Raw genomic sequence first — 12,127 nt, forward strand, 5'->3', positions numbered from 1 at the left:
GTGCCAGCCACAGTGTCTTATTGTAATATTGTATTTATAGCCTATATGGGCGTATATCTTATTTGACTGCTGATGAAGACCCCTTTGGTTTGAAACCCATTTTCTCTGTGGTCATGCAATCTACAACCACTGCAATATTGCACAGGCTCTGATCCAGGGGTAGTCAAACTGCGGCCCTCCAGATGTCCATGGACTACAATTCCCAGGAGCCCCCTGCCAGCATTCGCTGGCGAATGCTGGCAAGGGCTCCTGGGAATTGTAGTCCATGGACATCTGGAGGGCCGCAGTTTGACTACCCCTGCTCTGATCCTTCAGTTTCAATGTTGTTTTTCAGCTTCTAAATGTGCCCTTTATAATCCATACATTTGTATTTTAATTTTAATCTGTTTTGGGATCCTGATGATTTACAAATGTGCCCACAGCCTCAAAATGTTGGGATTTTGCCATATAGACACTAGCTAGTAGTGAATGAGTTCACAGTGGTGTGTGCCGATGTTGTTGATAGCTGATGTTGTCTCCTGTGGTCGAGGCTTATCTCTGGGTTTATATCTCCACTGGATGATCTACAGTTGCTAGTTAGGAATGGTTTCAGATTGTGGAACCTGTTCTGGAAGAAAGGGCCAGCCTCTCCCTTACCTACCAAAATCACGGAGAGAAAAGCATCACGTTCCAGATCACTTAGGAAAAGCTAGAAGACTTTTAACTGGGACCTCTAGGGCCAGGATCCTCAAAGTGGAGCCCCTGAACTCCTTTCCTGGCATCCATCTTTGGAAAAAGTGGGCGGGACCAGGTGGTGCTTTTGCTCATCAAGACTTCTGATTGGCCGTTGGAGATTTGATTGGCTGTGCAGATATTTTTTTTTAAACATTGTTTTGGAAATAGCACCCACCACCACACAAGGATCTTCATGGTGTGATTGAAAGTAAGTGGTTGGCTCTACCTCTTGTGGTGGCCATTTTGTGGCTAGCTCCTCCTCCTGGGGTAGCCATTTTGTGGCTGCGTCCACTGTGACAGAATTCCTGAGCTCAAAAAGGTCAGGGGTCTCCTCTAAGGGGATGAAAAGGCACTTTCTCTTTCTTTCCCAACTGAGTCTGACTTGTAATAATACCGAGAGACCATCTATCTTTTGTCAGTCTCTTCCTTATACACACCCAGCTGGATATTTTCAAAATCCTTGCACGTTTTGCTGACACATCAATGAAAGGCTCGTCTGAGGTCGGCTGCACCTTGGAGGCCAACAAGAGTTTTAGGTTGGAATATTTTGAGCATCAAATCACAGTGGTGGCCTCTAATTTGGAAAGCCCTGTTTGATTCCTCCACATGCTGTCATTTGAATGACCTTGGGCCATTCCCAGTTCTCTCAGAGCTCTTTCAGTCTCACCTACCTGACAGGGTGTCTGTTGTGGGGAGAGGAACAGAAGGCAAATGGAAGCCGCTTTGAGACTCCTTCGGGTAGAGAAAAGTGGCATATAAGAACCAACTCTTCTTCTTCTTCTTCAGTAATCTCAGGGCTCTCTCAGCCTCCCCTCCCTCACAGGGTGTCTGTTGTGGGGAGAGGAAGGGAAGGGCAGTACAAAGCAGCTCTTCTTCTGCTTCTCAGTGTTGATCTCCCTTTCCACGTAGCCGAATTGATTTGGGACTGGCTGGTTCAGCCCTCTTCGACTTTACATCTCTGGGAGGGCCAATTTAATCCGGTTGGGCTGCGCGTCTCAAGAGGGAGAGCAAACGGTGTTTTAATTCTTTGACAGATCAATGCTTATTGTTTAAATATCGAGTGGTATTGTGAGCCGAGAATATTAGCCGGTCGTTTCTGTTTAGGGCGCGAGGAAGAACAAAATTAGGTGTGTTTTACAAGGCCTAATGAAACTTTTATGGCGCTTCGGAACAAAGGGGAAACTAAACCCCCAACTTCTCTCCCGGCCTTTCCTCCCGTTGGTTTTTAGAGGATGAAGAACCGTAGGTTGTCCTTGCAGTTCTGTGTTGGGGTGTGTTATTTTTGTGGCCGAGCACCCCTAATGTTGTTTCTATGAAGGCAGCTGTGGTTGTGGAATGTACTGTGAAGTCACAACTGATTTATGGTGACTCTGTAGGGCAGTGGTTCTCAATCTTCCTGATGCCGCAACCCTTTAATACAGTTCCTCATGTTGGGGTGACCCCCCAACCATACAATTATGCAAGTAGAATCAAAGAATAATAGAGTTGGAAGGGACCTCATGGGTCATCTAGTCCCACCCGCTGCACTGTGCAAAACACCCACAACCCTATCGCTCATCCACTGTAACCTGCCACCCCCTTGAGCCTTCCCAGAACCAGCCTCTCTGTCAGATGGCTCTCCAGCCTCTGTTTAAAAATCTCCAAAGATGGAGAACCCACCACCTCCCGAGGAAGCCTGTTCCACTGAGAAACTGCTCTGACAGGAACTTCTTCCGGATGTTTAGATGGAATTTCTTTTGAACTAATTTCATCCCATGGGTTCTGGTCTGTCCCTCTGGGGCAAGAGAGAACAACTCTGCTCCATCCTCCACATGGCAGTCTTTTAAATACTTGAAGATGGTTATCAGATCCCCTCTCAGTCGTCTCCTCTCCAGGCTAAACAGACCAAGCTCCCCCAACCTTTCCTGCTACGTCTTGGTCTCCAAACCCCTCACCATCTTTGTTGCCCTCCTCTGGACAAGTTCCAGTTTGTCAACATCCCTCTTCATCTGGGGTGCCCAAAACTGAACACAGGACTCCAAGTGAGGCCGAACCAGAGCAGAGCTGAGTACAGTGGTACCATCACGTGATCTGGAAATAATACTCCATTTGATACAGTCCAAAATCCCATTTGCCTTTTTAGCTGACTGCTGACTCATGGTGGGACATGAGGCAGAACTGAACTGAGAAACCATGGGAAAAAATATATATATATATATACAATCCTGAACAATGGATCTTCACTCCATTGGTCAGTTTTGGTTTAATTCCTGTGAAAGTAAACTGGCATAACACTTGCAAAGCTGGCAACCCAACATCTAACTGTGACTGGTCAGCATTTTGAACTGGGCTTTGGAGTGTATCGATGGTCAGTGAATGGCTGGAATATAAGGCTCAGATGCCTCTTAATAGCTGGCCCCAACCTGCAGTCCAGCTGCAGCATGTTGTCCAGTAGCTGTGACTTCTGAACACACTTCTAGGGCAGCCCCAAGTGGAGCACGCTGCAGTAGTCCAGCCTGGATGTCATGGTGGCACAAATCCTTGTGGCTAGATCTGACTGACACTGGAACAGGCCCCGTTGGCAAACTAGACTAATCCTTCCTGTTTGCGAGGGTGAATAGGGAGAAGGGCTGTGGTGTCATAGAATGTGATATTTCACTATAATCTTTGAACATCTTGTGTGTGAATGTGTGTTTCTCTCAGTCACAGTCAAGGAGTCATCTGCAGCCTCCACCTTCCATGAGTAAACTGCTCGTAGGGCAGATCATGTTCTGGGAATGATCCAGGGAAAGGCTCACACATCCCATATGGGTGTATGACTTACTCGCTGTGTAAGAGCAAATCGGATCGCCAATCTGTGAAGCATAGGGCTGGCTGTTCTGGTTGGCACACCCCCTCCAGTGTCTCAGGGCAGAGAGAAATCCTTCTCTACACCCGAGATTCTTCAAACTGGAGATGCTAAGGAGTGACTGTTGACAGTTCACCCATAAACAGGACAACACTTGAAGGTTTCTTCCTGACCCTGCTTAAGACCACTGGTCCGTCACAGCTGTTATTGCCTGCTCACACTGGCCGTGCTGCTGCAGGGTCTCAGATCAAGGTGTTCCCCATCACCTTCTGCCAGATCCTTTAATGGAAGATGGTGAGGGTTGAACATGGGTCCTCTGAATGTTAAGCAGATGCTCTCCCCGCAAGATGAGCAGAGGTGCTTGGCCAGTGCCTTCCTCTGCATAGCAACCCTGGACTTCCTTGGTGGTCTTCCATCCAAACACTGACCGTGAGGGAGCTAGATAGATCCAAGATGGCTTCTCTTATGTCCTTATACCTTGAACAGAGATTCGCTGTATTCTTAGTGTTTGATGGGCAACAGTGGGAGATCTTCTGGAGTTCTAGCCTCATAGGTGGACTGCTGATGGCCCCTGGGCTTGGGCCACTGTTGGACACAAAGTGTTGGGCTGTTGGCTCTTTGGCCTGAACCAGCATGGCTTCTCTTAGGTTCTTATGTCTGGCACAGAAATGCTTTGTATTCTTAGTATTTGGTGGGCCACAGTGGGAAGACTTCTGGAGTTCTGGCCCTGCTGGTGGACCTCCTGATGGCAGATAGTTTTTGGCCACTCTGTGACACAGAGTGTTGGACCGGATGGTCCCTCGGCCTGAGAGAACATGTCTTCTCTTGCGTTCTTATCTTTTAAGTCAGCTGCAACAGAGTGGCACATAATGTATGTACTCTATATGGCCTTAGGGAGGCATGTTCCCTTCACTTCTTGGGAACTTCACCCTCCCTATTTGTTCAGGGTGGTTTTTGTAGACTGTTTAATGGGGCCCAGGGCTGTCTTCCCACCAAGGTTCATATAAAGGGTGAATATTAAATGTCTGTGAGTCTCTCTTTTTTTGGCGCTCAGAGGCGATAGGTACAAAGTTAATGGCTGGAACAGTCCCTTAGATCAGGGGTAGTCAACCTGTGGTCCTCCAGATGTTCATGGACTACAATTCCCATGAGCCCCTGCCAGCGAATGCTGGCAGGGACTCATGGGAATTATAGTCCATGAACATCTGGAGGACCACAGGTTGACTACCCCTGCCTTAGATTATGCCCAGGTTAGGACTTTAAGAAGAGGACACCTCCGATCATGGTTCTTGGTCACCGTCAGGACCCTGACTACTTGAGATGGTTTGAGATTTAAGCCTCAAGATGTCCGTCTGTGGGCCAGTCCTCCCTCGTCTACCTTTTTAGCAACGGGGAAGATGTAGATGAAAGGGAACTTGGCTGACGCGTTGGCTCCTGACGATTCTGTTTCGTAAAATGCTGCCTCTGCTTCTTCTTTGCTCGCTATTTATGACCCATTTGCCTGGGCTGAAATGGGACCTGTAATCTTTGATGAATTCGATTTGTCAGGCTGCTTTTTCCAAAGGTGTACTGCACCTCTCCTGAAATGTGCATTGCTAGCTTTCCACTACACGATTAACTCTCTCCCGTTTCCCCTGCTGGTGTGTAAACTGAAGCGTCTCTGAGTGAAAGGACCTACATTTCTCACGCAAAAGGTCTCCGGTTCAGTCCCCAGAATCTCCAATTATGAAGGGCCAGGCAGTCACTGATGTGAAAGAACTCAGCATGAGACCCTGGAGAGCTAACCGTGATGGGAGACTGGTGGGGAGAGCAGCTCTGAGTCTGGGGTAGAGCATCTGCTGGGTCCCAGGTTCAATCCCTGGCATCTCCAGTTGGAAAGGACCAGGTGATGTGAAATGCCTCCACCTTCAGGGCTTGTGGCTCAGTGGTTGGGTATGCAGAAAGTCTCAGGTGCAGATGCTGGCAATCCCTGATTCAAAAAGACCAGCCAGTAGGTGGAAAAGAGCTCTGCCTGAGACCCTGTAGAGCAGCTTCCACTTGGAGCCAGGAAATGCTTCCCTTGATGGAGTGGTGGCCCAGTTCCAGATGTGTTCAGTTTCCAGGCAGCTGGGATGGCAGGAAGCATAAGTAGCAACCTGCTTGGTCAGTAGTTTCTTTCCTTTGACAGCTGAAGTCTGTCTTTTCACACAACCTGCCCGTTTTCGTTTGTGTGTTGTAGAATCATCGGCTGCAGAAATCAAGTCACTGCTGGAGAAGTGGTAAGAAGATGGGTAGCCTTTTGTCAGCAATGGTGCTCTTGTGATCCAGTTGAACATTTCTGGAGAAATATCCACGAGGACGTATTGAGCATTTTAGGGGGGGGGGAATTCAATTCAAAGCAGAAATGTATTTACTGGGTATCTTAGGTATGAATTTAGACAGGCAAGCTGGCGTTCTTTTTAGAAATTTGCCAACTGCGGCAAGAATAGCACAGGCACGGAAGAGGAAGTGGAAGGAAGCACCTACGCTCTTAGAATGGCGGTAGAAATGGAGGATATTAGACAAAATTGCAAAATTGACACATTATATAGAGGAAAATGGGATTCATGGCTGTTCAATGAAGAGACTTGGGGTTTTATTAGTGGATAAAGTTGGTTTTATATACACACACACATATATATAACTTGAGTAGTATTTCATAGAATCATAGAGTTGGATTTGACATTGTAAAAATGAGCAATGTACAAAGTTATTTATTTAACTAGCCTGAAAGCCCATTGCATCCAGGAATACAACGGGCGCTAGCCCAGAGAGAGCTTCCTCCGCCCGACCTAGTCTTCTGGCTTACGGCAGGGCTGACGGCTCGGTAGAATGAGTTTGATTCCCCTCTCCTCCACATGCAGCCAGCTGGGTGACCTTGGGCCAGTCACAGTTCACTCAGAGCTCTCTCGGCCTCATCAGCCTCACCTTTGAGTCCACCTTTCAGACCAACACAGTTTTACTTGAGGCATAAACTTTCCTGTGCACACACGCTTCCTCAGAAACGGTGAAACAGAATATTAGAATTATGCTGGCCCCAGGTGGGACTTCAGTAGCCAAGAATGGAGGAGGCCTGGCAGGCTGGTTGAAGAGGCATGACGGCGTTGGTGTTGGCCAATGTTACTCACCATGTTCCCCACCAGTTAAATGCAGCCCATCAATGATGCCCTGAGACAGGCAGAATCTAGGGGCTTTTTGCACGGCTTCAAAATCGCACAATGGTTGCCAATTGGAAACGCTATTGATTTGCCTTAACGCACGACGTCGTAGACAATCTGCAACACTCCTGAAACCGATCAGCAAAAAGCGCTTCGTTGTAGCGCTTTCAGGGGAATCCCAAAAAGTGGATTCACCCTCCGGAAAGCGCTACACTCTTGCAAACAATCTGCAACACTAGCGATAAAGACCTGTGCGTTAATATTGTTGCGGTTTCTTCAAAGTCCCTCCTCCTGAGCCTGTCCTCCAAACTTCCGGCGAAGCGATCGCCATTTTTTTTTCTCCGAGCGAGCGGGGATAAACGCACCAGCGAGCCTCTTTCTGTTTAGAGGCTTCCCTGGCTTCAGTCCTTCACCTTTAGTCACTAAGCACAAACCACATAAAAGCCCGTTTGCTGAAATAAAGTCCCTTTATTTTTTACACATTAATTCAGCCGAAAATCGGGCCCGTGAGAGGGGGGGGGGTTTATCACTCGAGGCAGCGTGGCAACAATCATACGATCAAACGACAGCTCACATTAGGCAGCTGGATGGGTCTCTCCGTTGCAACGAATCTACACAGATTTGTTACAATGGGTCTGTTTTTTTTAAAAAAAACCTTTCTTAAAGGGAAAGGGGCTGTTTGGGAGCATGCTAATGGCTGCCCATTGGCTGCTTGACGGCCAGGGGCGGGACAAGCTTGGAAATAGCGCTTCCTTTTCTGCCGAGACCGGAAGCTGTGGGAAACGCTACAAAACGCAACTGGATTCCACTACAAAGGCAGGTATGCATAACGACGAATTCCACTATTTTAAATGGCGATTTTTCGTTCAGTGACCAATTTGCAACAAAGATCCCGGTGCGTAAAGGCCCCTATAATTCTAGGATTCAACATTTTGTTGGTCTTAAAGGTGCCGCTGGACTCAAAACATTGTTCTTTCTGCTTCAGACCAGCATGAGCACAGAAATCTCTCGTAGTGGGACTTTCCGGCATCTTTTCCTGCTTCTTTACCTGGTTGCAAAACAGGCTGGTGACGTAGCCCAAAAGTACTTTCTCTCAGCTGACTTGGAGATGCCAACCGTCTCCTCGTAGGCCTGGGTGACCTGGCCATGCTGGTCACCCTTCTGTAACCTCGCAGTTGGGCTGCAGCTGTTCTGCACAGATCTCCTTATGCACCTATTCAAATTGCTTTTATGCTGCCTTCTCACCCAGGTGCTGAACAGTCAAAACATGAAAACAAAGATTAAAATGCATACACGTGTGTGTCTGTGTGTATGTGTGTATATCGTAATTAAAACGCACACAGCCAAACACAAACACAACATCAGGGAAGCTGGAGGTTCTCCTCCTGGACCAGTGATCTGTTTTCACAGAATCACAGAATCCTAGAGTTGGAAGGGGCCCTACAGGCCATCTAGTCCAACCCCCTGCTCAACGCAGGTTTTGCCTTGTTCCAGGACCGATGGAGGATCTTTCTGCACCATCCAAGGTTTCTGAGCGGGTGGGAAACATCGGTAGGGCCATAAATCGCTACGCTAAAAGGGTTCTCGTTGGTGTGCGGAGCGCTGCCTTGCTTCTCTCTGATCCCCATTGATGGTAATGAAAATAAACTTCGTCTGGTTGTGAACGGCAAAGCATTCCTGTTAAATCCTCATTCGTCGAGTGGAGTTTATGCTAATGGCTTCCGCTGTAAGCAAAAATTACCTTGTTTTGGGATACGTTCCCTAGCAGGTGGTGTGTATCTTGCGGGAGGTAGAGGATTCTTACAACTGTTTCCTTCTCGGGGGATTTCTTGTGTAAAAGAAAGCCACCTTAACTGCATCTTGTGTAGCCACAGGTCGAAAGAGACGGTTCGCTGTCTGGGAATCCTGATGCACATTTGAGATGGTTCCTGTAGGGCAGGGGTAGTCAACCTGTGGTCCTCCAGATGTTCATGGACTGCAATTCCCATGAGCCCCTGCCAGCAAACGCTGGCAGGGGCTCATGGGAATTGTAGTCCATGAACATCTGGAGGACCACAGGTTGACTACCCCCTGCTGTAGGGATCACTTCTGGGATGCCCCTGGGTGTGAACGGCCCCAGCTGAAATCTCATGGGCTCTTGGAAGCCACGGCCAGTTGCTTGGATGGGAGGGACCACCAAGGAGGACTCTGCAGAGGAAGGCGATGACAAACTCCCTTTACGATTCTATGATTCTTTGCCGATTCCTTTGAAGAACCCTGTGACGCCCCACCCCTGGTATTGCCTCTTCCTTGATTATGTGTCTGTGCTTTTTTTGTATTGTTTTTAATTGCTGTATATATGTATATAATTTGTTTTCATGTTTTGACTGTTCACCCCCTGGGTGATTTAAGCGATTTCAATAAGGGAATAAGGACAGCCACACAAAACAATCGTAGTCCAACTCCGAGGTTACAAAGGGTGGCAAAGGGTGGCCGGGCCCAAGAGTCAGCTTGGTGTAGTGGTTGAGAGTGGCAGCCTCTGACCTGGAGAATCGTGTTGGATTCCCTCCACGCCTCCACATGCAGCTGGCTGGGTGACTTTGGGCTAGTCACAGTCCTCTTAGGACTGTTCTCGCCAAACAATTTTCTCAGAGCTCTCTCAGCCCCACCTGCCTCACAGGGTGTCTATTGTGGGGAAAGGAAGAGAAGGGGTTTGTGAGCTGCTGTGAGTCCTTCAGGTACTGAAAAGCCAAGTAAAAAAAAGCAAGGCTACTTCTCTGTCTTCAGAGCGGCTGAGACAAAGGGCTTTTTGGTGACGTCACCGGCCTGTTTTTCAACCTGAGAGGCATAAAATAAGCCCTGCTAAGCTGTCGACCAACAACCCAGGGGTCCCCAAGCTTTTTGAGGCTGCTGGCTGCCACTTCTGGAATTCTGAAGCAGCATGTTAGGCACAGCTGCAACATGGCAGCTGCAGGAAGTGCAACCAGCCACAAAATGGCTGCCTCAGGAGGTGGAACCAGCCACAAAATGGCTGCCGCAGGAGGTGGAACCAGCCACAAAATGGCTGCCTCAGGAGGTGGAACCAGCCACAAAATGGCTGCCGCAGGAGGTGGAACCAGCCACAAAATGGCTGCCTCAGGAGGTGGAACCAGCCACAAAATGGCTGCCGCAGGAAGTGGAACCAGTTACAAAATGGCTTCTGCAGCTTGCCTTCACATAATGAAGATCCTTGTGTTGGGATGGCAGCAAAAGAGAGAACTTCAAATCCAGGATCACCTTAAGAGACCCACAAGATTTTCAGGGTATCTGATTTGGGTAGTCGAAGCTCCAATTATCTGACCAAGAGAGATTTGTCTCTCAAGAGCTGATACCTCTGCCATCTTGCTGATTTCTGAGAAGCCCCTGGCCTCCGATTTAGCTATTCTCCTCCATCTAGAAGTGGGCCCGTCTCATCTGGCACACCCGCCTTCTCGAAGAGGGGGCCAACTTCTCTCCTGCATCTTTAGAGATCAGGGCCAGGAGCGGTGCGTTCACATTACAGGAAAGGAGGATGTACTTAAATATTAGGACAAATTTTCTGAGGGTGCAGGCTGGTCGTTGATGGACATGAATGTGGCCTCAGACAGTGGTGGAGTCTCCTCCTTTGGTATCTTTTAGGAGGAGACTGGATAAGCTCCTGGATAAGGGTGTGATTTTTAAGTCTCCAAGAAGAAGGGGCTGGACTAGATGGCCTTTGGTGGTCTCTTCCAGCATTGGGTGATTCTGACCAGGAGCATCTCCCCCTTGTTTGGATCCAGCTTTGTGTTGTTTGGCCATTTGGCCAGGCATCCCAGCGTAGGTTTACATCCAAACCAGCGGCTTCTGATGTCTTCAGTGATCTAATCGGGATCATCACCGTACTGATGACACCTGGTTACCAAGGCCTGGGTGATCTCAGTCAACAGCCTGCCGTAAACCCTGAGTCACGGAATTCCTTCTGTTCAAAACGAGCGTGTGCTCCTGTCTCCTGTGTCTTTAAAGCCATTCCCCTTTCTCCCGCATGCCACCCAGTTTTCGTAACAAGCGACTGAAATGCTCCACATGCTGTTCGCCCAAGTAGGTCCCTCTGAGTGGGAAACGACAGTCCGCCACTCACATTCCCTCGAGCTTCCCCCCAGTTTCGCTTCCTCCGCCCCTCCTGGTGTAACGCCACGGTTCTATATTTGGGTGGCAATCACTGTGGGAAGACGGTGCAGTTCCAGCAGAACTCTCTCTCTCCGAGCATCCGGACGAGTTCTGCTTCGTTGCAGGTGGGCGGGGAAGAAACTCAAGAAAAAGAACAGATACTTTTAGTGAATGCACACGTTCTCTCCAATTGCATCCCTCCCTGGGGCCCTGAAAGTGAGGTCGGGAGAGAACAAGAACAAGAAGAGCTGGTTTTATACCCCGCTTTTCATGACCTGAAGGAGTCTCAAAGCGGCTTCCAATCGCCTTTCCTTTCCTCTCCCCACAACAGGCAACCTGTGAGGGAGGGGGAGGGGGGGGCTGAGAGAGCTCTGTGAGAATAGCTCTACCAGGACTGTGACTAGCCCAACATCACCCAGCTGGCTGCAGGTAGAGAAGGAGTGGGGAATCAAACCTGGCTATTCAAATTTGAGGCTGCTGCTCTTAACCATTATACCTAGCTGGCTCTTTGTGCACGAGAGGAAGTCCAAGAGAATTCGTCTTCTCAGAGCTCAGCTCCTGTAAAAGATGAGTTGGTTCAGAATCCTGACCAGTTCTCTTCTTTCGCTTGAAACAGGCTTTTAAAAACCTTTTGACTGCGGAAATATTTTGCAAGCTTCAAGGCGCCAGTCCCCCCTGAAAGTGGGAGGAGCCTCTGGCAGCAAAGGTTTAAAGGGCCATGGCCCCTCCCCTTCCCACCCACTCAAGGTCTCATTTTGACATCTCATTTTGTCAGAGAAGCACAACACAAAGGGGAGAAATGAGAAACTTTTGCTAGCTGAGTATTCTGCCAGTATGAACACCTTGCAGGACCAGAACCAGCCATAACCGATGAAATAGGTTTTTTTACTGCCTCCCCCTCCCCCATTTAAAAATGGTAAACATTTGTTATTTATATTTTATGCATCTGTATAATTGACCTCTAAGGAAAATTAGTATGATCAAAACACGTTAGGTCAAGGTCTAAACTTTTTGGCTTTACTGGCCCTCTCACTTAGATGTCTTATGTGTGCCAGATAGATATCCTTTTATGGTTTTTAAACATTTGCGCTCTTATAATAAATTATGTGTATTTTTCTATAATCGCTTTCATCCCTAACTTTTGGCCCTCATCTGTTTTCCGTTTGGGTTTTTGTTTCCCTTGACGTTGCTTGATGATGTGAGCCATTGAGTCGTGTCCAACCCTTGGCCATTTTGTGGCTCAGCTGTCGCCACAATCTCCGATCTT

The 12,127-nt window shown here is 48.3% G+C and overlaps 1 protein-coding gene across 5 annotated transcripts in view; it reads left to right on the top strand.

Moving 5' to 3' along the window:
* The window catches only part of TSNARE1 (t-SNARE domain containing 1), a 325,772-nt gene that overhangs the window by 9,156 nt on the left and 304,489 nt on the right, over window positions 1–12,127 (top strand). For 2 of the 5 annotated variants that reach the window (XM_077351365.1, XM_077351367.1), the window contains exon 2: window positions 5,760–5,799. The exons of the other annotated variants lie outside the window; for them this stretch is intronic. The gene's annotated coding sequence lies outside the window, so the exon portion shown is untranslated. The remainder of the gene's footprint in view (window positions 1–5,759; window positions 5,800–12,127) is intronic. 5 annotated transcript variants of the gene reach the window in all.

The sequence above is a fragment of the Paroedura picta genome, chromosome 9, assembly GCF_049243985.1.
Source record: "Paroedura picta isolate Pp20150507F chromosome 9, Ppicta_v3.0, whole genome shotgun sequence".
In the NCBI taxonomy this organism is placed as follows: domain Eukaryota; kingdom Metazoa; phylum Chordata; class Lepidosauria; order Squamata; family Gekkonidae; genus Paroedura; species Paroedura picta.